The sequence below is a fragment of the Cervus elaphus genome, chromosome 5 (genome assembly GCF_910594005.1).
Source record: "Cervus elaphus chromosome 5, mCerEla1.1, whole genome shotgun sequence".
Lineage (NCBI taxonomy): Eukaryota > Metazoa > Chordata > Mammalia > Artiodactyla > Cervidae > Cervus > Cervus elaphus.
The window spans coordinates 55074117-55099121 of NC_057819.1; the positions used below are offsets into that span (position 1 = coordinate 55074117).

The following is a 25005-nucleotide window of genomic DNA, read 5'->3' on the forward strand; positions in this document are numbered from 1 at the left end:
GATTTCCCTCTCTTTTAACACCACACATATCACTTGTCATCTTTTCTGTGCTTTTAGAGCCCTAGTCTCTGTAAGCTTTAGTTCCTTATTAAATTATCCTTTTAAGTTGGAAGTGTCTCTTACCGTTAGACATCTCCTGTGTGTAGTTCACACAGCTCTTACTGATGGGGCCAACTTTAAAATGATCTACTCCACTCTGCTACTCTAAAGTGATCTACTCTCCTCTAAGGGGAGTAAATCTTACAAGGTCTCAGAACGAGGAAAAAAATCTTTGTTCTATTTTGTTGATGTTGTATCTGTATGAGATGACGGATGTTCACTAGACTTATTGTGGCCATCACTTTATAGTGTATGTGAGTCAACTCATTATGCTGTCCACCTGAAACATACTCAGTGCTCTATGTGGGGATGCTCAGTCACTTCAGACTCTTTGCAACCCTATGGGCTATAGCCCACCAGGCTCCTTTGTCCATGGGATTCTCCAGGCAAGAATACTGGAGTGGGCTGCCATTTCCTGCTCCGGGGGATCTCCCTCCCTCAGAGATCAAACCCACAAACCCAGCACCTCCTGCATTACTGGCAGATTCTTTACCGCTGAGCTACCAGGGAAGCCCAGTATGTCCACTATACCTCAATAAAATTGGAAGAAACAGATAATCTCTTCTTTTTACCAGTCTTTGTCCTATTCCGGAAAGCTAACTTATTTATTCCAAAACATACAAAAAAAGACTATTTCTTCAAAAGATGAGTGTTTAAAAACATGGTATTTGGATTTACTTTGGATTGACAAAATATAACTTTTTTGGAGAAAGATGGATATTTGCAAATAATTTTTTCCTTATTTGGTTCCACAGAATTACTAATCTTGTCATGGGATCCATATAAAGTCAGCAGACACTGACAAAGTTCTTTTTTAAAGCAATGTTTATATCTATACTTGGTTTCCCTGGTAACTCAGTTGGTAAAGAATCCACCTGCAATGCTCTATTCCTGGGTCAGGAAGATCCTCTGGAGTAGGGATAGGCTACCCACTCCAGTATTCTTGGGCTTCCCCGGTGGTTTAGATGGTAAAGAATCTGCCTGCAACGTGGGATACCTGGGTTTGATCCCTGGGTTGGGAAGATCCCCTGGAGGAGGGCATGGCAACACACTCCAGTGTTCTTGCCTGGAGAATCCCCATGGACAGAGGAGCCTGATGGGCTATAGTCCATGGGGTCACAAAGAGTTGGACATGACTGAGTGACTAAGGACATATCTATACTTGTTGAAGACTAGCATATCTAGTGCATTTATTTCAGAATCACAAAGATGCACATTGAAGCCTGATTAAGAAACTTATTAGTTTTGCTACTGTGGACAAGTTAGTTAACCCTTTTTAGCACTGATTCCCTTATCTGCAAAAGGAAAATAATGATATGCAATGATTAAAAGGGAGAACTTGTAAAAAGAGCAAAAAACTTTGGTACAGTGCCTATTACTTTCTCTCCTCTCTCTGTGAGCCTCTCAAAGGCATACTCATTCTTTAGTTAACATACATGGGACACCCCTACTGTCCTCAACCGCCAACTGGTAGGGACAGAAGTGTCTGCATCAAACTCCCCCACCTGAAATCAAGATTTTAAGTTCAAGAAGTTTTATGAAGGGACTGCCTATGGTTTTGGCCCTTCTGAACAAAGCCATAGGCTCACAAACCACAAATCTATCTGAAATATGGGATATTTGGCGGGGTGCTGCATTCGGTCATTGTCATGACACACGGGCTCTTTGCTGGGGCAAGCAGGCTCCTCTAGTTGCAGCATGTGGACTTCTCTCTAGATGTGCCTCATGGGCTCTGGAATGCGTGGGGTCAGGAGTTGTGGCCCACGGGGGCTTAGTTGCCCCACGGCAAGTGGGATCTTAGTTCCCGGACCAGGGATCGAACCTGTGTCCCTTGCATTAAAGGCAGATTCTTCATCACTGGACCACTAGGGAAGTCCCTGGATTTTTAATTAATAAAAAGTTTTCACTTTTTAAAGAGATGAGTAAATATCTTACAATAATAATGTTTTGATGTTAGTTGGAAACAATGGGTAGACCACAAAACTATTATGGCCAGAATTACTGTTAAGGAGATATCATGAGGGGCAAAGATGACAGGATTAGAATTAAAAGGATTATTAAGAAGCCTAGGAAGAACAAAAGCTTCAGAACAAAAGTAAAATGAGCTCCTAAATTTGGCAATAAGTCTAAACAAACCAGCACAGAGTTTGGTACATAGAGTTTGGTGTTTATGTATACAGTAATTATGTAGCTTATACTCTCTGAGGCAGTTGAATCACCTGCATTGTATCCCATTGTCCCTAAAAGGATGTTGCAATTACCAACATTCCTCAGTATTGGTTTCCCCACCCAAAACATATGCTGATATCCTAATCCCCAGTGTGATGTTATTAGGAAGTGGGGCATTTGAGAGATAACTAGGTCATGAGGCTGGAACCCTCACAATGGGATTAGTGCCCTTATAAGGAGAGATACCAGAAAGCTTGCCTGTGGCCCCACCATCTAAACACACAGCTAGAAGGCCACTGTCTGTAAGTCAGGAAGAGGCCCCCATCAGGAACTAAATCATTCACATCACAGCACTGCTCAGCCTCCAGGACATGAGAAATGAATGTTGCTGTTTAAGCCATGCAGTCTATTGTATTTTTGTTTTGGTAGTTCAGGATGACTAAAACAATTATCCTGGGAAATTTAAAATTAATTTGCCACCAATGCTCTGAATGTTATCATCTCTCACTTGTTCAAAAAGTCCAGTCATTTGCATACCCTTCTTCCCTGAATCTTTTACCTTCTTCTTTTCTATTCACTCTTTTCTATCAGCAGGTAAACATGCTGAAGATTCCTTTCTGCTTAAAGGAATGACAAGAATGCTGTCTCCAAAATCCCTATTCCTCTATGCCACTACCCTCATTCCTTCCATTTGCTAATGTCTTAAAATAAATAAATGTCAATAAGCAAATAAACGTTCACTATATGCTTTTTACCCCCATTCTTCAAGCCATGGTAATCTGTTGTCTGCCCCTTGCTATTGTTGTTGTTCAGTCACTAACTCCTATCTGACTCTTTGCAACCCCATGAACTGCAGCACGCCAGGCCCCTCCCTTTCCCTGAAAGTTCTCGTCATTGTTACTGTCACTTGACTATCACTACATCCAGTGAATTTCTCAGTTCTTCTCTTACTTAGCGTTTCAGAAACATTTAAAATCATTGACCATTATTTTCTTGAAACTCACTATACTCTTCTGGGTTTCCAACAACTATTATCCTCAATGTCCTTTATGGGCTCTTTTTTCCTCTGACTATTCCTGAATTACTGCTTCTGCTAGGTCATCTTTCATTCCCAATCTAGATACATCTCCTGAGCACTACATTCCCCTGGATTTGGTGAGCGCTTTGGTGTCTAGGACGGTCAGTTCTCTGTTGCTAATCCAGATCACTCTTCTGTTCTGTAGCTCCCGTAACTTCCTCAGCATCTTACGTCTAACAAATTCACATGAATTTATTATCTCCCACAAACGGGCTCATCACCAAGTTAATTAATACAGTTAAAAGTATAGATATCATCCTTCTCTCCTTTTAACCCTTATCAAGCCCCTTATCCCCCCACACACAAAAACAAGTCAATCATATACTCCTCACTTTCAAAAAGCTTGTTACCTCTCTCATCAGCCCTTCTATGGACCAAGACCATTTATTACATTGATAGCTGCAGATGGAGGGGATGCAGCCTAATGTTTAAGGGCATAAGGTTTCCAAGCAGGGATTGAACCCTAATTCTGCCACTTATACGTTATGCTACTTGAAACAATTTGCTTCATCTTTCTACACTTTCATTTCTTCACATTTACAACTGGAACACTTATAAAGCCCAGTCTCACAGGACTATTATAAAATTAAGTAAGATAATGCAAGAGGCCTTGTCATGTGTTGGGAAAGCATTAAATACTCAGTATATATTAGATAGTATATTCAAGTTGTCAGCCTTCTCCTTGGTATATATTTTCCACAATGTAAAATGAGTGATTTTCAGAAATAGAATCTAGTAAAGTCACTACTCAAATTTAAACCATTTGGGGGTTCCTGTTGCACATGATATAAAATCCAAGTCCAGTAAGAGGTTTACCAGATTGTCTGAGACCTGGTCTCTGTCACCTTCTCAGTCTTATTTCTCAGTTTTTATTACTGCTCCCTATGGTATAGTCATGGGTAATTTCTGTCACTTCCCTATTGCTCTCACAATCTCCAAATTTAGCAGATGCAATTCCATTCATTTGAACATCTTTTCCCACTCTTCTTTGGTTAATATCAATACAGTCAAGTTCTGGCATTCATAGATAATGCCTTGACTATGAATACCCACAGCATCTTGGAATACCAAGAGCATTGTTCTGTTGTGATTACTAAATTGTTTGTCTCCTGCTCTGAGTTTTAAGTTCTGTGAGGGATGGAAGCATATTCATCTGTCTATCTAGAGATACCTATCTATTTCTCATTTATCTTCGTAAGTCCACAAACTCACATGCTTCTTGACCCATGGTAGATACTTATTAATAATAACAATTGGAGAGTGTATCAATAAATGAGTAAATGATTTAGACTGCTGAATGGCCTTACAGACAGGAAAGGGGTACCCTGTTCATCACCTAGCCTGCTCAGGAGTACACGTTTAATGGGAAATCTCTTTTGTATTTGATTGACATGAGTCAATCCCTAGAGCTCAGTCTTCAGGGTTGGTAACTAGACCTTAAAACCCATCTAATCCACTGAGCTGCAACCACCTTAGGCTGACTAGGCTGAGGCTAAATAAGTAAGCCTGCCTTTACTACTTTTTTCAAAGACAAATCCCACAGGTTTAAAGCAGGGATTTTACACTCATATGCCTACAGGGGCCAGACAAGCATCCTAAGTGAATGGCATGGGTACATGCACATTGGGTAATTGGCAGGGAGCTGGGGAGAGGCGAGAATTACTGAATGAATGGACAATTCAGGCCTTTACTAAAGGAAATAGACATTATTCAGTTCCAGTGAAATATTCCCAGATCTTCTGGCTGTTTTGTTGTTTTTTTTTAAACCTGGAAAGCTAAACTTGCAAGTAAAGCTACTGATTTCAAAATCTGGCTTAATATAATGGGGAACAAACAAAAGAAATTTATGGGCCCGATCCAGCTTCTGTGAATTATCAATTCATGATCTTAGCTTTAAACCAATTGCAAAAAAGAGAGAATTTAAGAATGCAGACAGGTCTGTATCAACCCGTCACATCCCTCAATGCCCTGAACTTGGATCAGCTCCTTCTACTAAATGACAACTCTAAATTCAACGTTATCCTTAAGCACTCTCCTAACAAACACCCTCTCACTCTCAACAGAAGATCTTTTTTTTTCCATTTATTTTTATTAGTTGAAGGCTAATTACTTTACAATATTGTAGTGGTTTTTGTCATACATTGACATGAATCAGCCATGGTCAACAGAAGATCTTGATTACTAATTTATAAAGAAAACTACCAACATTAGTAAACAATCATCTCATCTTCCCATTCTTCATCTACAAATTTAACTAATATTGGAACCATCCAACCTCAAAGGAGAGGTGATCCTTCCCATCCTTAAGTGGAATTCTTCCACCATTGCTCCTAATATATCACCTCTATTAATTATCCCCTTCTCTCAAAAATCTTCAACATCATCCTTATGCTCAACTTAGCAACAATTTCATGTCTGGGGGGACAAACCTCTTTTGACTGCCTACTATCCCCTCCTCTTATTTCCTTTAAAGTAAAGCTTATTTTTCATACTGTTCTATAAGCTTTACTATTAGCATAGATTTATAGAACAGGAAGCAATCATTATTTTTATTGATCTACACTAAGTCCTCTGATGTCCACCCAAAATATTACTTAATGTCATCTGTTTATTTGATAAATATTTATTCTGCTAGTTAAATATCAAACACTGCTCACAAACAGTCTGTTCCAAATCCCAGCTGAGGTTAAAGCTTCTCAACACAGTTGACTCACTCTGCCATGAGTAACGGATCTTCTACTTACATGTCATAGAGACAGAATAAAATAGGGAAACAGGCACAAATGGTTTAATTGGCAGGAAAACAAAACTTATCTATGAGCACAGCCATGAAGTCTTAGCAACAGTCAAAAAAGTGTGAATAAGTTATTCTGTTGATTATGACTACAGATGGAAGAATTAAAAACTCTGTATGTGTAAAAGAAAATGTGTTTCTGAAAGTTTCAACACAATGGCCAAAATATGAGACTGATAGTCATGAAGGGAATGTGGGCAATGGTTATAATGGGCTATCGTTTATCTTGATCATGACTGTGTTTTTCAAATCATGAGTCAAGACCCCAGAGTGGGCTATAAAATCAATTTAGTAGATTACTGCTAGCATTTTTTTAAAGAAATTACATAGAAGGGAGTAGAAAATAGAGGACATGGCACATATAAAAAGTAGTAGTTATGTCATGAGAAACTATGTAAATTAGTATGTGTGTACATGTACAGTGGACCACATGATAAAATGTATTTCTTACTGTGGATTGGGAGGTATAAATATATATAAAACCATTAGTCTTGAATGAGCAACCTATATTCTCTCTCTACACTTTTTCAATTCCCAGTTTCAACTGGTTGTTTCTGCTCTAGTGAATCCACTAAAATTTTTCCTGATAATGTCACCCACGGCCTTCTACTTGTCAGATTTGAGGGACCCCCTTCAGACACATAGTTGAATTCTCTGCCATGCTGAATAGCGTTCATACCTTCTTCTTATTTGGGTTGCCTTTGACTTTCTAATGATTCTCCTGCTATTTCCCTGGTGTTTCTAGATTTTGTTCCCTTTCTCAGGCTTCCTTGGTAATCGTGGCATTTCTGCAGATCAGAACACAGGCGTCTAAGATGCCATGCATACTAACACTGAACCTTGTCTCTGCCACTTACCAGCTCCGATACTACAATACCTCCCTGGCCCCATCCACTACCATCTCTTGTCTGGATTATTGCAGTAACCTAATGACTGATTTCCCCTTGTATCTGTTCTCAAAGGGTAGCCAGAGCGATCCTGGTAAAAGCAAAGTCAGATCGACTCATTCTTTTGATCAGAACCACTCACTGACCCCATGGTCTTTGCTCAAACAGCATCTTCCTAGTGAGGTTTCCAAGCCTCTCTCTTTAAATATGCTATTACAAGACACCTTGTCCCTCTTTCCTGCTTTACTCATCTCCACAGTCCTTGTCTAAAATACAGTACAATTCTTTACTTTGTTTACTGTCTGTCTCTTCTTACTGGAATATAAGATCCAGTAGGGCAAGGACTTCATATCCCCTGCATTAGGAATTAGTGGTCCATACCAGAGATCTTCAACAGTACATGAACAGTAGGCTTCAACAGTATGTGAACTGAGAGCTTCAAGATGTTCAAACTGGATTTAGAAAAGGCAAAGGAACAAGAGATCAAATTGCCAACATCCGTTGGCTCATCAAAAAAGCAACAGAGTTCCAGGGAAACATCTATTTCTGCTTTATTGACTATGCCAAAGCCTTTGACTGTGTGGATCACAACAAACTGTGGAAAATTCTTCAAGATATGGGAATACCAGACCACCTTACCTGCCTCCTGAGAAACCTGTGTGACCCCGAGAGATGGGATGGGGAGGGAAGTGGGAGACGGGTTCAGGATGGGGGACACATGTACACACATGGCTGATTCATGTCAATGTATGGCAAAAATCACTATAATATTGTAAAGTAATTAACCTCCAATTAAAATAAATAAATTAATTTTTTGTAAAAAAGAAGCAACAGTTAGAACCAGACGTGTAACAACAGACTGGCTCCAAATTGGGAAAGGAATATGTCAAGGCTCTATACTGTCACCCTGCTTATTTAACTTATATGCAGAGTAGATCATGCAAACTGCCAGGCTGGATAAAGCACAAGCTGGAATCAAGATTGCCAGGAGAAATATCAATAACCTCAGATATGCAGACGATAACACACTTATGGCAGAAAGCAAAGAGGAACTAAAAAGCCTCTTGATGAAAGTGAAAGAGGAGAGTGAAAAAACTGACTTAAAACTCAACATTCAAAAAGTGAAGATCATGGCATCTGGTCCCTTCACTTCATGGGAAATAGATGGGAAAACAGTGGAAACAGTGACAGACTTTATTTTTTGGGCTCCAAAATCACTGCAGATGGTGACTGCAGCCATGAAATTAAAGATGCTTGCTCCTTGGAAGAAAAGCTATGACCAACCTAGACAGCATATTAAGAACCAGAGACATTACTTTACCAACAAAGATCCATCTAGTCAAAGCTATGGTTTTTCCAGTGGTCATGCATGGATGTGAGAGTTGGATCATAAAGAAGACTGAGCATCAAAGCATTTATTCTTTTGAACTGTGGTGTTGGAGAAGACTCTTAAGAGTCCCTTGGACTGCAAGGAGATCCAACCAGTCCATCCTAAAGGAGATCAGTCCTGGGTGTTCATTGGAAGGACTGATGCTGAAGCTGAAACTCCAATACTTTGGCCACCTGATGCGAAAAACTGACTCATTGGAAAAGACCCTGATGCTGGGAAAGATTGAAGGCAGGAGGAGAAGGGGACAACAGAGGATGAGTTGGTTGGATGGCATCACCGACTCAACGGACATGAGTTTGAGCAAGCTCTGAGAGATGGTGAAGGACAGGGACACCTGGTGTACTCTAGTCCATGGGGTCGCAGAGTCGGACACGACTGAGTGACTGAACAACAGTAACAACTAGGAAGCCATTAATATTTATTGAAAGAAGGAATGACTATCATCAGTCATGCATTCTTCTTTTGATGGTAGGTAGGCCTGAGTACATATGGCTCTATAGCTTTCCTACATTATTCTATGCATTATCCTATGTATAATATAATTTTTAATAGGGCTTTTCACCATCAAGCAAAAAATAAGAGACATATATAGGAGACTGAAATTCACAACCAGGGTTTCATCTTGTATTGACAATGTTCCTGCTGGTTAACCCTATAAGATGCTAACCCTATAAGCTTCACACTGGCCTGATTGAACCAATAATAAAAATGTCCTAGAAATGCTACTTTGAGGTTCTTCTTTTTTATTTGCTTCATCAGATATACAATCAATTCTGTTAGCCTAAAGGATGGTAAAGATAGTTCATTTCCCTTTCTTTATTTCCCAACAATAGCCCTTAATTGCATAATGAAAGGAGAAAAATTATTAATAAAAACTTCCCTTGAATTAAAACCAAACCACAACTTTAGTTTTTCTTGTTATTGTTGAATTTATTATTATATCACTTTAAAATATATTTGCCCCTGTAAAAACACTAGTTAACCCATTAAGAATTTCTACCTATTAATAAATAACTACATCTTCCTTCCATTAGGGAAACAAAAAAATGTCAATTTAATCAACTTAATATTCTATTCTTCTAATTTTTCCAGTTTAATTTTCACAAGCTCACAATAATTCACTTAGGCATTACTATCATCCCCAGTGAACAAATGAGAATTTGAGGCATAACAGACAAGACAGCTTGTTCAAGATCGCTCAGATATCAGGTAGAAGCATTGTGATTTGACTCTAGCACCTAAGGTATGGAAGGAGATATAGATTATCAGAAAGAGGAGATAATATCTTGAGAAATGTGATTGACTAAGGGAAAAGTTGGAGAAGGAAATGGCAACCCACTCCAGTACTCTTGCCTGGAAAATTCCATGGACTGAGGAGCCTGGTAGGCTACAGTCCATGGGGTTGGAAAGAGTCGGACACGACTGAGTGACTTCACTTCACTTCACTTCAAGGGAAAGTTAAGAGCTGTTCCTAGGCTTTGGGGTTGGGCGACTAGGTAAATAATGGCTCTTCCAATGGTCTACAGGAGGAAGAGGTTTAGAGTCTAAGTTTGTAATAAGATCAATTTTTGATATAAGTTTGAAAGTAGGAATGTATTTTGAAGCTTAAAATGAGTGCCCTCGGCTGGAGATACAAATGTAGAACTTGAAAGATGTAGAAACCAAAATCCAAGAGGGTAATCAGTTCACCCAGGAAGAAGTCACTACATTTGGTAAAGAGAAGAAGAAAGAAAGAAAAAAAAAAAAAAACTAGCTATCTGAGAAAGAGGAGTTTTACTGGAATGAGAAATTGAATGCAAGTTTATTCCAGATGAAAGAGTGAATGGTTAGTGAGAAAGCAAAAAGAGTGATAGGATCCACTATTCTGAGAAACGGTTATATGCAAAGGGGGAGGAAGTGACTGAACACTATCTGGAAGTCACAGGGGCTAGTAAAATTTTCTTCAGCAAATCACCTACCTTTTGATGCCTTATAAAATTGACCTTCCTAGAAACATAGCTCTCAAAGCCTCACATCCCAGAAAAGACCTTGCAGGAGGTGGTTGGCCATCATCTGACTCCTCAGGAAGCCTCCTGAAATAGCCCTCGTTAGCAAACATGTGCTTCCCAGGTGGTGCTAGTGGTAAAGAATACTCCTGCCAATGCCAGAGACAAGCGACTCGGGTTTGGTCCGGGTCGGGAAGATCCTTTGGAGGAGGAAATTCACTCCAATACTTCTTACCTCGGAGATCCTACAGACAGAGGAGCCTGGTGGGCTACTCCATGGAGTCACAAAGAGTCAGACACAAGTGAGCACGTGTGCACGCGCGCACACGCACACAGTCAGTATGCGTGTTACTGACAGTGTTACTCATACCCAGCAATTCTTGTGTTCTAAAGCAAGCCCTCTTAGAAATTCATGGTTTCTTCTAAAGCAACATTTCACAAAGTGTGCTTCCTTGAAACCTAGCCACTGGGTGGAATGAGTATTACACAAAAGTATACTAAAGTAGAAAAGGTTCCATGGTCCGCTAACTCGAGGAAACGCTGGGTTAAACAAAGTTAAACAGGTTTCTTTGCAGCAGGATTTTAAGAGACTAATATTCTAATGTGTGTCATAAAACTACAGGAGGGAGATATAAAATTCAGCATTTTCCAAAATTACCTGATGATAGAACTTTTTAAAAGTGTTATCACATAGATCAGAAATTTAAGATGTTTTCCCATAGGATGAATGCTGGTAGAGGTTATTTCAGGCAATGTGATAGACTGATCAGAGATCAAAATCAACACCATTTTAATTGTACCAGGTACCATCCCATGAAGCAGCCATGTCTACTTCAGTCCACCCCAGTTTCAGCACTCTGCTCACACGATGACATTAATTCAGTCACAGTCCCTTTTATAACGGGAATAGAACCTTGCTTGAAAGTTGAAGCATCTGCTTTCCCTTCTGATGAACTAAATTCTATGAACTCCGAAATAAAACTAGGATTAGGGCATATGGTACATTTCATTTCATAGTCCTGTGTGACTGACTGCATGAGACAGAGCTGATGAATAAACTTGTTGATTGTTGGTATTATTTCCCTGCTTCTATTTTTTTTTTCTTTTATAGCTGCAAGCTCAGTTGTTACCAAGAAAATCAATAAACAAGCTTTCAAGAAAAATTACACCTAGGGAGAAGAAAGGCCCTTTTGCCTGGAAGTTATTCTTTTTCTTTTCTGAGGCAGTAATACCTACTCCACAACCAGAGTTCACTTTTCAAGTCAAAGGAAGCCATGAGTGCTCAATGAGGACTCTGCTGGGAGAACACAGCCCTCAAGTATTTTCAGAGCGGTATCTTTTGTTACTAGGATATCTTCTGTGAGTTGAATTGTTCTGAAAGTCAGGCAGGACTAAAGAAAGAAAACTAATGTAGCCAAGAAAATAAACCATTATCCACATATCCAGGGCCTAGAAAAGAATGCAGGACAGGCTACAAAAGGCAGACTTTTCCTGTGAGTATAAATGAAACAGAACCCTGTTAACTAGAGCAGAAGCTCTCATGTCTGACCAATTAGAGCAGTACCATTCAAAAGAACACAGTAAGATGATGGAAATGTTCTACAACTTTGCACTGTTCAGTATGTTAGCCAGAAACATGAGAGAACTCAGCCAAGATCAGCAAAAACCCACAGCCGACTTTCCAGCAGAGAACATGAGCAATCCCAGCTGAGACCATGTTAAACCACCCATATAATCTGCATACCCGTGCCAATGAGTTTTGCTCATTAAGTGTTTGTTCCACAGTAATAATGACAAAACTGACACAGAGGTAACAGTACACCCTAATGCTTCATATTGTGTTTAGAACAGTGCCTGACATCAAATAAGCAGTCAATATTTGCTGTTATTATTACCCATCATTTGCCAGCATTCCCAGAATGGGTTTCCCAGCTGCCCGAAGAAAATGCGATGTCTACCATAAGTTTCGTGAGGGCTACAGAGAATGCTGATCTATCAAATTTTTAGCCATTTTAATAAATTAGCAAGAAAAGTATCAAAAGTTAAGTATATTATAGTAATGGAAAGTTATTTACTTCCATCACAGTAAAAGGATAATCCATGAACTTCTAAAGCCCTTCACACATCCTGTATTGATATATCTGATATATGCCCAGCTAGCATATCACCAATCAGATCAAATATCAAACTTCTTCCATGAAAAATAGACAGCAATAATTTTGTTGCATGATTAATTGTTGATGTTATGACATTTACATCAGGTCAAAAGTTAGGATGAGAAATGTTATTTGTCCTAGTATTTTCGGACATAATGCTTCTATGTCTGATGCTACTTTCAACTGTGGATTTTAAAAGAAAAAATGCATTGGCTCCAAGAAAACATTATTATACACCTTGTTTTTACAAAAACTGGAGAAACACATGACTGTGAGGTTCACCCCTCTGACTGGTGTGTGTGTGGATGGTGTGTGGGTGGGTAGTGTGTGGGTGGATGGTGTGTGGGTGGGTGGTGTGTGTGTGGGTGGTGTGTGGGTGGGTGGTGTGTGGGTGGATGGTGTGTGGGTGGGTGGTGTGTGTGTGGGTGGGTGGTGTGTGGGTGGATGGTGTGTGGGTGGGTGGTGTGTGTGTGGGTGGTGTGTGGGTGGGTGGTGTGTGTGGGTGGGCGGTGTGTGGGTGGGGGTGGTGGGTTCTTTCATAGCTACCCTTCTCTGTCTGCACTTTCTCCTTCAGGTAAGTCATTCATTCATTTAAACAGCTTCAAGCAAAACTCCTTCTCAAGTTGTAACTTCTCTTTTGAACTCAGCACATTTCCATTTCTAATTGATTTTTGTACTTGCATGTTCTGCTATCTCCTTGTTGTCAATTAAATGTGGATTCATTGCCTCCCTGGACATCATGCATCAAACATGTGTAAGGTGTTATGTGATTACTCAGGGTAGTAAATCTCCTAATTCAGTTCTTTGTACATAAAAAAAGCAGGAATGAAAGATAACTTTGCTATTATTCTTGTTCTCCATTTTGTTTGGGTTTTTTTGGGCCATGCTGCATGGCATATGGGATCCTAGTTCCCTGACCAGGGTTCAAACCCATAGCCCTGCATCAGAAGTGCAGAGTCCTAATCACTGGATTGCCAGGGAAGTCCCTCCAATTGTGTCTTCATAATATCCCTTGGTATGGCTATGGCAAGTATTATTATCTTACTTTTTGATGAGGAAAATAATATATCAAGTTGTACAGATCATCAAATATAAAAATACTGACAGGTAGGCAGGTAAAATTGCAAATATGTGCCAATGAGATTAATAATCATTGTATGAAGAATGATAAGTATTCAGACCAAATTTTATGGAAGCAAATTTTGGGACTGACTTGATAGAGTTGATATATAGTAGCTAATATATATAAGTTAATATTAATAAGCTAATATTAACATTAACTCAATTATTTAAGTATTCTTTCATAGTTTTGTAGAAGAAACCAATATGAGATCTCCCATGGGTTAAACAGCCTGCATTAGGTCAGGGAGCAACAAGCTAATAAACCACCTATCTGGGATTTGAATACAAACCAGGCCAACTGGCTCCTGAAAAGTGTCCCTACTACATTGTTCTCTCTGAAATTAATAAGAAGTTGGGAGGGGAGAAAAATGTAAGAGCAAATGCAAAGTCATCCAGGTAGAAAAAAGTCAATCATACACAGGCCTGTGTTCAAGCAGGTTGCATGGGCTAGGAGACCACACCTGGAAGAGGAATCGGATGGAAAGGAGGTTGGAAGAATCTGGGATGCACCAGCAGCGAAGTGGTCCTTCTTTTGTCTTTAAACAGCTTTATTCTATGCATTTATTTACTGGCCTCACAGAGTAGTGGCATGCAAGACCTTAGTTCCTCAACCAAGGATTAAACCCATACTCCTGGCGCTGGGAGCACAGAGCCTTCACCACTGGACTGCCAGGGAAGTCCTGAAGTGGTCTTTGAATGTCAGGCTGAGTTGTTTGGGTTTCTGGAACTGCCCAAAGGGAACCTGACCTTCTGTCTGCTTTAACTTGATCTGTGACAACACGCAGGCAAATGAACATGCTGAGGAGAAATGCACCAGCGGCGCTGGAAGAGGCGGGGGTTAGTTTCTTAATCCGGAGCTGTAACAGTCTGCGTGAAACTGTCAGCATCTCCACCTCAAAAGACTTCACATACATCTGAGTCACTGAACTATTCCCAAAGGTGAAGAAAGGGACAGATTGAAGACAGACGCCCCAGTCACATGCCATCCCTGACTCCCTGATGGAGGGGTAAGTACTGCAAGAGCGGAATGTACTGTAATGGTGGAGCAAGCCATGTGCTTCTGCACCAGGTTCAATGTTGCAAGTGCTTTAACTGAATATCTGGCTAGTAGCATACCTTCCGTGTATCAACAGCACCTACTCCATGTGAAGAAATTACATGGGTCAAGTAACAGCAGCATGATTTCATGTGCTTGCCCCATCACCTACAAGCATAACTAGAGTAACAACCACATGCTTGGGGGAAAACCTGGGTTAAGTCTTTTTCACTGGTAGTTCTAAAATAGGAATGTAACAAGAAACTTGCTGATAATCTCTTAAACCAATAGTTCTCAAATATAACAACTTCAATATGAAAGGAATTATTTCCTCAGCCTATGGACTAGTCAAGTTAGCCCCCTCACTGAACCAACTAAAGATTTTTTAAATCTTAGAAGTGATAAGGGTGTTTCATCTATATTAGTATTTTCTTTGATAAAACTGGCTTCAGGAAAGGAAATGTTTTCACAGTTCTCTTTTCCAACTTTTGCTAAGGTGTTTTTTAAAATGCTCTGAAAGCAGAATTTTTCCAAAAAAGTTGTTCCAAATGGGAATTGTTGTACCAAATAATCATTTAAAAATCTACTTCATGCTTGGTCAACTCATAGCCAATCACCTAAGACTGAATTTCAACTGATAACTAAAATTCAACAGATTATTCTGAATCTTCCTGGTAATGTGAATCTCATTTCACCAAATAATAACTGCATTATTTAAAATAATGAATATGTAATAGTATCTACTGAACACTGGCCCATACTATAATTTATAGTTAATGGCTGGAAAAAAGAATATTTGTGATACTGTAAACTGCTATCTTAAGGATTCAGCAATCATATGTATTATAATTCATGAAAAATAGCATATAGCATTCTTTTCATATTTCTAGATTGTCTTTGTCAACTGGTGAGCAAACACGCATAATGCTCTTTCAGTTCAGTTCAGTTCAGTCGCTCAGTCGTGTCCGACTCTTTGCCACTGAACTGAACTGGAAGAGTATTATGGGTGTTTGGCATCTATCAAAATGTTCTGAGTATCTTGCAATAAAAGAGCGCAGATCCAGGAAAGTTTAGACATTACTAAGGAAGCAGTGCACAGATGTGGATGCTGAAAAATTAATACCACACCATCTTCTGATAGGTTGTAGCTCCAAAACTGCTCCTACACAAACAGAATGAAACATGCCAGAGCACAAACACCCACGCCATCGCAGCGTAAACGAGTCATAAGGCGTTAAAGCAGAAATGTCCAGCTCCGGCATCAGGTCCAACGTCTGACAAATTCCTCAGCCTCACACATGTGTCTTCATGCCACCTTGTTGGTTGAGAGAATACCAGAAGCAAAAGTAACCTGCCCAAGTAGCATATGTTGAGGCATATAGATGTAATCTAGAAAAATGGTACTGATGAACCTACGTTCAGGGCAGGAACAGAGACACAGATGCAGAGGATGAACTCATGGACACGGTGGGGTAAGGGAAAGGGTAGGGCGAATTGAGAGAACAGCACTGACATGTGTCATGTGTAAAATAGGTAACTAGCGGGAAGCTGTCGTGTAGCACAGGGAACTCAGCCTGGGGCTTTCTGATGACCTAGAGGGCTGGGATGAGGGGGAGGGGGGCTCCAGGGGAGGGGGGCTCAAGGGGAGGGGGCGTGTGTGTGTGTGTGTATCTGATTCACATTGCTGTGCAGCAGAAACCAATACAACAGTGTAAAGCAATTCTCTTCCAATTAAAAATACATTTAAAAAAAAAAAGAAAAAAAGGTAACCTGTCACATGTGAACAAAAACTAGTTGAAAAATAATGTTTAAATGTTATACAGTGTTTTATCTTCCTCACATCTCAAAATATTTTTTAAACTTGCAAAATGAATATTTACTATTCTCAGATAAGATGTTCTAATCAGGTACCAATTTTGTTACAATTTAAGGCCACAGGAACCCTAGGAGGTTGCTGCTGACATCTAGCGGTGTAATTTTTAAATGCTTTAAAAACATACATCCAGAGAAAGAAAGGGACAAACATACTCCTACATGAAAAAAAAAAACCAAAAAAGAGAAAATGTTAGTAGCTCAGTCATGTCTGACTCTTTGCGACACCATGGACTGCAGCCCACCAGACTCCTCTGGCCATGGAATTCTCCAGGCAAGAATACTGGAGTGGATTTCCAATTCAGTCATCAAATCAGTGAACACAGTAGATAAATATTAAGTTGACTGAGGTGGCAAATTATAATATGACTTTTTTCCCAATTGATTTTGATGTAAGATATGCAATAGGTAGCGTCCTTATAGACCTGTGTTTTGCTCTTAGGCAAAAGTGCCCTCACTGAGTAGCTTGGGTTCGAGTTTCTCCAGTGGCATGTGCAAAGTGGCACAGAGCTGATAGGTAATTGAATTTGTGCAACCTCTGAATTAGGCAGCCTCCCTTTGATGAAGGAAACGTATTTCAACAGTTGAAAATTATTTGCTTTATAAATTAGAATATTTGATTTTATGTATTATTCACATTGAAAAGATATCATAAAGGGAGAGAAAGTTCTTAAGTTAGTCCTGATTAATATAAAACACTGCTAAATTATAATCCTCATAGTACAAAGGAATCTTTGAGTCTTTTTTTTAATTGGAGGGTAACTGCTTTACAACGGTATGTTAGTTTCTGCTGTACAACATGAATCAGCTATGCATATACCCTCCCTCTTGAACCTTTTAAATATTCTTTCAATGAGTATCTTAGAGATGCAAGAATTTCACTTCTTCAAAGCCAGTCTACTTCACTCACAAGTGGGAATAAAAGTGGGCCACAGAAGAACCTTCTTTCACAATCACACCAAAGGATAAGAAAGTCCCATGTCAGTGTGTACCTTTACACAAAATAAAAAAGTTGTATAATGTACGTATACATACATGCATAAATACATGCACACAAGGGAGCTATTATATAGCAATATTCATAAATCAGTGACAGTGTGACAGATAGTGTATCTAGGTTACTTGACAGAGTAAATATGGGTTAAGGAAGAGAAATAGTTGTAGCATGATGAGGAACTCAGAAGGCTCCATAAAGAGCAGTTTTAAGGTTATACAGGCTTTGGAATAAGGAAGAAAGAAGACTGGGCATTTCAAATGGCATTTCCAGCATAAGGAAAGACAGGAATGTTTAGGGTATAGCGTGGAGGAAGAGAGAAACAATCACAGTAAGAAACATAGGTGGGGAAACAATGCAAGAATGTGAACATTCATAGAAGACAATTCTATGGTTTCTATAGGCCTTCCCTGGCGGCTCAGCAGTAAAGAATCCACCTGCCAATGCAGGAGACCTGGGTTTGATCTCTGAGTTGGGAAGACGCCTCAGAGAAAGAAATGGCAACCCACTCCAGTATTCTTGCCTGGAAAATCCCATAGACAGACAAGCTTGGTGAGCTTCAGTCCATGGGGTCTCAAAGAGTCAGACATAGCAAGTGAACAATAATAACAAATGGCTTCTATATGACTATTCCATTAACACTATACATGGGCGTTTTCTTTAGTTTAAAAAAGATAGAGTATCTGCTGAATCTAATTCTCAGAAGAGTAAAGAGTACCAAGAACTTCAGCAAATAACAAAACTCATTTTTAAGAAAAGGTAAATTCATAGAAATTATCATCTCTTCCTTATGTAAATTCACCTTTCAGAATTACTTTTTAATCACTTCTCCATGAAGGTGTTCAATGATTTATTCTTTGACTTTCAGTTTAAATTCTCTTCAGGAGGTGACTGTCTGATGTTACAGTTCTATTTCTGTAAAGCACTGTGTCTATTGTCCATGCATTAGTCAAAGCATCACAACAATTACATCACCACTTTCATCACACATGTAGAGGTATTTCGAACTTTCATTGTGATTCATGGCCTTTAACTGATTGATCAACCTGCAAATCTGATGCTTTACTTGCCATTGTTACTTAACAGTAGTTTGCAATAAATAATATAAAATATAATTGTAATAAGCTCTTAAAATATCAAAAGAATTTTATCCTTTAAAAAATGTCAACATGTATTATATCAACAGAATGTTCTATTCTACAGCCAATAATAATAGACCACAATGAAACCAATCTCTAAGCAATATATTTATCACTTATTTCTTAGTGCCCTAGAGCATAAATAATGCTGTACACTAGCCTTTTGATAGTTTATTTTTGATTCTCAAAAAAATGCATTTATATTAAGCCAAGATTTCAACCTATTTATAGACAATAGAGTACATCAAAAAATTGCTGAGTCCTTAATATCCCATTTCACTTTCCCATAGGGAAGTTAAATGTATATGAGACTAACATTTAATATTCCTACATAATATAAATAAATTATAAGCATCAAATTTTCCTAACTGAAACTCAGTCTATTTTGAGGACATGTAAGCCTGTTTAAAATGGAACAGAATAACAGTCTTTATTTTTGTGCATAATCTCACTAGGTATAGAGCAGGGTATTTTAACCTGACTAGGTAAAGTTGTCTCTATTTGGGAATTAAGAACATTGTAACCAACAGACATCTGAGACTTTAATAATAAAACACTACATGAAAAGTTACTTTTAAACCCTTTTTTTAAAAGTCAAATGTAGAACTTTCAGGTATTTGCACACACAAAAGTGCCTGCCAGCCCAATAGATTGCTCTCCAAGCCCCATTGCCAGAGTTAACGGTACTCAAAATGAGTGTGTTAGTCATCACGCGCAACTGAGAAAAGTTGAATGGCCCCATTTGTCCAAAAATAACAGCTTTACTAATATGCCTTGAACTTGTACTATTTAAACATTGAAATTGAAACGCATATATCCCATTTAGGATAATAGAGACAGAGCATCAGAACATTACCACTCTTTGCCTTATTAACAGGAATTTTTTATCAAGTTGCAAACACCCGTATTTCAATGGGTCCAAAGGACCAACCTAGTAAGGCGATGACATGAACACCATTTCTCCCACCCTAGTTTCTCCTTCACACCCCACTCCCAGCCTCCACACAAACACCAGTATCCTATAGCATAATCTCTTTGGGAGCATTATCAGAGCAAAGTACTTGGACTGCCAACATACAGAACTGGTCCAATTTTATTTGCACATTGGGAAGAAGCAAATTTTGTTACTCCAGGTACACAATGCTGGATATTCTGCCACATTAATGGGAATTTCCCTCCTTCGCCTCACCTTTTTCTTGATTACATTCAGTTTGAAGTAAGTTTATCCCTATCTTAAATAAATGAAATAAAAGTCTAATAAGATTGAATGTATTAGTATATACATACCTTTGGAAAAAAGAAACATTTCACATGAGTGCATCCTGGGTAGTCTGTGCATCCTCTCTTCATCCTTATTTTCATTATAAAGGGCGTGGACCCTTGACCCTCTTCATTATCTCCATCTCAGCGTGTTTCCTTCTCTGTCTCACTGTGTCATCTTCCATTAATGCCCTCTCAGTCAGCAGTTTTCTACCCTCCATGTCCCTATGCTTATATCACAGTGCTCAGCTTCAACCACTTCTATACACTGTCTAGATATCAATTTTTATTATAATGCTCTTCTTGAGGAGTCACAGTTAATATTTTTGATAAAGCAAAACTTCAACTGATTTCATTAGCCATTAAAAAATACCTTACAGTTTGATTTAACACTTTAGTATAGAGTGCCTACAATCACAAATCTCCATTAGAGGAGAGAAGCTACTTCCTTAAAGAGTTTATGCCTCCCTTGAAGCATTAACTAAAGCCAGAAATAAACAGAAACACCCCAGTTTGTAATTCAAACTAGCAATTTATTTTTGCTCCACTGCAAATTAAAGTTCAGTGAATGGCTGATGTCCATTCAATTCAAAGGCTTCCTTTGTTTCAGCACTCATTTTTTTTTTAGGAATTCATCAGTTTGTCAAAAACAGAGCCCAATTGGTTCCAATTAGTATGCAGCCTATTATACATTTCAACAAATCCAGTATGTCTGTTCATATATGTAAAGTGACATCATATCTTCACAGTTATATAAGTAGATAATACAGATAGATGACTTTAGTTCCCATCATAATTCTAACCTTCTCAACACTTTCTAGTAAAAATTCTTTTGAGACAGGAGTTTTATTCATGAAACATACATTTTATATAATATGCATCTATGCTCTGCTTTGTTTATGCATATATGTCATTAGAATATTTGCCTGAGCGTTCACATTCTAGGGCCCACGTATGTAAATAAATCACACTCAGTTGGAAAATTTAGCAACTAAACATGCAATCTGTTGAGTATAATCAGGCATGCTATTCAACAACTGCATGATATAATTCAGTCTTTCCGAAGAAAATATATGCTTTGCATAAGAGTGTCTCCATCAAACTCAATGAAGTTTTTCCAGGAATTTGTACTAAAATTTTTTTGCCTATTCCAGAAACAATATATTAAACCATCTGACTAGTGCTTAAAGAAAAAGAAAATCTTGTAAAATATTTACTAATTCTCATTGTCCATTATTTGTAAAAATGATACACTAATTGGAGTTATTTCCAAACAAATAGAGTACAACAGCAGTCCCCGATCTCTTTGGCACCAGGGACCAAAGATTTTGTGGAAGACAATTTTTCCCATGGAGGGCGGGAGTGGTTTGGGGATGATTCGAGGGCATTATATTTATTGTGCTCCTATGAGAATCTAATGCTGCCACTCATCTGACAGGAAGTGGAGCTCAGGCAGTAATGCGGGTGATGGGGAGTGACTTTGCTAATTTGCCCACCACTTACTCCCGCTGTGCAGCCTGGTTCTGAACAGGCCACAGACCAGAATCTGTCCATGGCCCAGGGCTTGGGGACAGTCAAGATCCTACCCACCCATTTAAACAAATCCAAGTATAGTGTCAGAAAATTAATCATTATCCACAATGCATTAAGCTAATATATATTTTATTTATTTATTTATTTTTTTATTTTTTTATTAGTTGGAGGCTAATTACTTCACAACATTTCAGTGGGTTTTGTCATACATTGATATGAATCAGCCATATCTAAAGCTAATATATATTTTAAAATTTACCATCTACTTCCTCAACATGATGATCATCAAAAATCATTCCTTCTACTTTTCAGATAATGATTTACTTTTCTGATTGATTATCCAGTAGCTAAACCAAGGAATCAAGAAAAAACCAACTAGTTGAATGCATCAGTGTTAAACAGACTGAAAAAATATATATCAATTCAAAATAAGCATTACCTTGTTCTGATTTTTCATGAAGTATAGCAAATCTCTTGCCAGGCAACACCATTTCTTTGGGTTCTGTGGGCAAAAAGAAGAGAGATTAATAAAAACAACCTTTCTTTTCACTCTATAAATGCTTAAAGAAGATTTATTAGTAATAAAGGTCAGAGAAGAAAATCATTTAACAAAATATTCAGCTCCATTCAGCAGCTGCCTTGGGAACCACTTGCTTTAAATGCCAAGTAATTTCCCCAAAGGTCCCCTCTCCCCTGCAGCTGAGAGCATGGGTGATGCTGCAGATCCTCAGCCCTGTTTTCTTTGCCTGCCTCTCTTTTCTCACATGGGAACAAGACCAGCACTCCAACAAGGAAAAGCAATAGCTTCAATCATTTCTAAAGATAAGATGTAATCCATGTTGAGACAGAACATTTACTTGGAACATAACAGACTGAAACGGAATTTGCAATTATCTAAACTTAGTTTCCTCCCTCCCCTAGTGAGGAGGGCTTTTAAAATGTTCACACAAGTTTGGGTGTTTTCCTATTATGCCTTTCCACAAAAATGATAAAGCGAGATATTGTTGGGATGACTCAGTAAATAATTGCAGATTGCCCTCCTTATGAGCCGCAATTTCAGGGTTTTTCTATGCTGCTCCGAGAAGGAAAGTACTTGATAGGAGTCAAAAGTTATGAAAATATATCTTATTCCCTCCCTTAGCATATAACCATCTTGAGGAGTGTCCCATAAAAGATTTTATTGCATCATTATCTGAATGTTCAGATTGCAGGATAAGAAATTCAAGTCTGAGCAATAGTTCTCCAAAAAGAACTGTCACATAGGTAAGAATTTTAAAATCTCGCCTTAAGAAAGTTATTTGAAGAAACATTAACAGTTAAAAGCAATGTTGATTAATTGACTGTAACAGTCATTAGAAGAACAATCATATAATTGCAATCACCACATCTTACTAGCTGTGTGAATTTAGGGAAGGGAATGAAACTCTATAAACCTACTTTTCTCATCTGTAATATCGGAATGATAATTCTTCCTACTTCATGGAATTGATAGATAAATAAACAAGACAAGTACATAGAAAAGACACAGACCTAATGAATGTTAGTCAATATAATTATGAACATCATTATTACTATTATTTTTTTCAGTAATTTTTATTAGTTGGAGGCTAATTACTTTACAATATTGTAGTGGTTTTTGCCATACATTGACAAGAATCAGCCGTGGATTTACATGTGTTCCCCACCCTGAACCCCCCTCCCACCTCTCTCCCTATCCCATCCCTCTGGGTCATCCTAGTGCACCAGCCCCAAGCACTTATCTCATGCACCAACCTGGACTGGCGATCTGTTTCACACTTGATAATATACATGTTTCATTGTTCTCCTTTTAAAAAAATCTTGCAACCCTTTTGAAAATCACTGCCCTAGTGAGCCACATGTTGGGATGATTAAAATCAGACCATACTGGATAGTTCTTAATTTGTTGATTTATTAATCAGTCAATGAGGGCAAAGGAAATAGAGTTGTTTTAGGACTTTGGGCAGGTAAGGGAAAAAGATTAAATTGCATTTCAAGAGGATGAGTAAGCTGTCACTCCCCTGCAGTAGCTTCCCTTGACTTTGCTGAGGATTTTAATTTAAAGATGTCCTCCAAGAAACTGGGATACTTCAAGATTCACTTAAAGCAGCTGACCCTTGTCTACTCTTGTGAATACTCAATTCAATTCAAAAAAACACCATGTGAGGCCCTACTGCAATCAATACATTTTAAAGAAACCATTATAAACAAAAAGGACTCAAGAAAAACACTGTCAAGTGGAGGAAATTTGTAGACAATTATTTCAAGCAATTCATGAAAATACCGTCATTAAACAATATAAAATGTGCTGAAGCAGCAGAAAAAATTGAACAGATATTATGCAGTCAGGAAAGGGTAATTTTAAAAGCAATTATAAAATCATATGGTATCACTTATATGTGAAATCTAAAAAAAATGATACAAATGGTCTTATTTACAAAACAGAAACAGATTGACAGAGGAAACAAATTTATGGTTATCAAAGGGGAAGGTATGGGGGATAAATTAGGAGTTTGAGATTAACATATACACACTGCTATATATAAAATAGATAAACAAGGACTTACTGCACAGTGAACTCTATACAATAATCTGTAATAACCTATATGGGAAAGGAATCTAAAAAAGAATAGATATATGTATATTCACAACTAAATCACTTTGCTGTATACTGAAAACTAACACAACATTGTAAATCAACTAAATTCCAATATAAAATAAAAATTTGAGAAAGAAGAATAATCTTTAAAAAATCAGTCAGAATAACTGAACTGATGTACACCGACTGACCGTCAGTCCTACTTGGTCCACAAAATTTTTACAAGAGAGGAGGGCTTGGAAAGACTGAGTCTGGCAGACAGATTAAGTGCAAATGTAAGTTAAGATGACATTATACAGAGTCGACACCAATCTAATATGACTGGTGTCCTTATAAGATGAGATACAAAAATATACACACAGACAGGAGAATACCACATGAAGACAAAGACACAGAGAGAGATGGCCATGTAACTAGGAAGGCAGAGATGTGCCTGCAATCCAAGGAATACAAGGATTGTAGGCAACAACGGAAGCTGAGAAAGTCATGGAACAAATGACCCTCTAGCGCTTTTAGATACACCATTGCCCTACTGACTAGGTCCTATTGACTTTGGACTTCTAGCCTTCAGAACTGTGAGAGAATAAATGTTTCCTGCTCCAAGCCACCCAGATCATGGTAGTTTGTCCCAGCAGCCCCAGGAAATGAATGTAGCATCTTTTGAGCCAATAAGACAGGCCTTTATCCATACCCTGATCACTTGAGACTTAAAAAAAAACAAAAAAAAACATATTGATTCACCAAACATAGTCTCAGTTTAGAAATCAGAATACCCAGCTACATACAGAAAGGTGACAAACTTTATTTTTTTATCTTTTCTTTTTTCATTTAATTTTTAAGGGAGTAGGGCTTCCCTGGTGACTCAGTGGTAAAC

General features: G+C 38.4%; 1 protein-coding gene across 3 annotated transcripts in view; it reads right to left on the reverse strand.

The window, feature by feature from the left end:
• The window catches only part of INPP4B (inositol polyphosphate-4-phosphatase type II B), an 839852-nt gene that overhangs the window by 674864 nt on the left and 139983 nt on the right, over positions 1-25005 (reverse strand). For all 3 annotated transcript variants that reach the window (XM_043902501.1, XM_043902500.1, XM_043902502.1), the window contains exon 2: positions 21954-22016. The gene's annotated coding sequence lies outside the window, so the exon portion shown is untranslated. The remainder of the gene's footprint in view (positions 1-21953; positions 22017-25005) is intronic.